The sequence below is a fragment of the Mus caroli genome, chromosome 1 (genome assembly GCF_900094665.2).
Source record: "Mus caroli chromosome 1, CAROLI_EIJ_v1.1, whole genome shotgun sequence".
NCBI lineage: Eukaryota > Metazoa > Chordata > Mammalia > Rodentia > Muridae > Mus > Mus caroli.
The window spans coordinates 120,169,410-120,171,227 of record NC_034570.1 but is presented as its reverse complement, the minus strand read 5'-3'; the positions used below and the strand labels follow the sequence as shown (position 1 = coordinate 120,171,227).

The 1,818-nt window shown below is 42.2% G+C and overlaps 1 non-coding gene across 1 annotated transcript; it reads right to left on the bottom strand.

Annotated features, from left to right (window-relative positions):
* Window positions 1-1,305: 1,305 nt before the first annotated feature.
* On the bottom strand, window positions 1,306-1,439 carry LOC115032413. Its single transcript, XR_003838088.1, has one exon. It is a non-coding gene; the product is annotated as a small nucleolar RNA SNORA70 (small nucleolar RNA).
* Window positions 1,440-1,818: the final 379 nt, after the last annotated feature.

The window sequence follows — 1,818 nt, the reverse complement described above, 5'->3', positions numbered from 1 at the left end:
TCTCTCTCTCTCTCTCTGTGTTATCTACCTTTACTCCTTCTTCAAAAATAGATTTCAAGGACCTTATGAAAAATCAAGGAACTTAAAAAATATATATACAAGATAGAATAAAATTGAAAATAAGCTGATGGGTAGGGAATGCAGTTCAGTGGCAGAACATTTGCCTAGTATGTGCTCTGCATTCAATTGCCAGTACTGCAAAAATAAAATAAGTTGATTACGAAAAATAGTTAATGATGAAGATGGAACAAAGAAAAATTATGGTTACAAAATAAGGTAAAATGGAAATTGAGGCTATTATGGAAATTTCATGTCGTGAAGACAATTCAACCTGATACACAAATCATTGCAAAATGAGGCAAAAAATGTTTCTTGAAATAAGAGTAAAAGCTCATCCCGTTGCTATGAGCATTGGATTTTGTGCCCTGTGATGAATAATAAATACCCCAACATATTCTTAGAATGAACATATCCAGTAACATAAGCAGGTGGTTGAAATGGTGTGTGTCTTAGCTAGGGTTCCCATTGCTGTGAACAGACACCATGACCAAAGCAAGTCTTATAAAGGACAACATTTAATTGGGGCTGCCTTACAGGTTCGGAGGTTCAGTCCATTATCATCAAGGTGGGAGCACGGCAGCACCCAGGCAGACATGGGGCTGGAGGAGCTGAGAGTTCCACCTCTTGTTCTGAAAGCAGCTCGGAAAAGACTGGCTTCCAGGCAGCCAGGACAAGGGTCTTAAAGCCCATTCCCACAGTGACAGGCCACACCCACTCCAACAAGGCCACGCCTTCTAATAGTGGCACTCCCTGGGCCAAGCCTATAAAGACAGTATGGGAGGCATGATCAGAAGTGGTGAGGATAACAAAGCCAGAGGTTCTAAAGCAACAGGATCCAGGATCAGTTTCTACCTGGTATAGACCAACTTAAGGATGACTCTTTTTCTTAGACACATAAGACAGCACAGCAGAAGCCCTTAGCAGTTCAGAGCTCTTCATTTGCCCAGGGAACCATGACTGGGGATATGTTTGACCCCACAGATATCAGGTTTGAGCCACTTCACAGCTACCATGTGTTTTAATCCATCTGCATTAAACTGGTGAAGCCTCACTTCTTTGAATGGTGCCTCTTCTGTCAAGTAAGGAAGTTGAACTTGGCTCTATTCAGGTGGACATGATGACTTGACCAATATGTACCACAATAAGGCCACTGTGCCTTTGAGCTTCCAAAAGGTAACCTGCATAACTGCCTGGAGCCTGGGTTGGGGGCAGCAGTGAGATCAGAAACATGAACATCCAATAGAAATTTGTCTCCACGGTCCCTTAGAGCAACTCATATTGGCAGCAGGCTGTGGGCACTCTCATGGAGATTGCTGTTTGTAGCCAATGAACACGAGGTTCCCATGAAGAAAGCAACTGACCATCTTAATTGGCTACAGAGGGATGGATATTTCTTTTAATCTCTAGATGAGATAGATGTGTATTAGTTACCTTCTCGTTGGTATGATAAAACTATATTTCCAGGCCAAGATAAAAAAAAAAGATTTACATGTCTTCATGGGATCAAAAAAATCTGCTGCAAGTCTATGATCTACTAGATTGAAACAGCTAGAAAGCTGAATCCATTCATCTTCTTTGATAATGCTTGCAAAATATACAATAATGTCCAACACTCGGGAGGCAGAGGCAGGTAGAGCTCTGAGCTTGAGGCCAGCCTGGTCCACAGAGTGAGTACCAAGCTAACCAGGGCTACACAGTGAATCCCTGGCTTGAAAAGTCAAAGAAGAAGGAGGAGAAGAAGGAAAAAGAAGGAAGGAA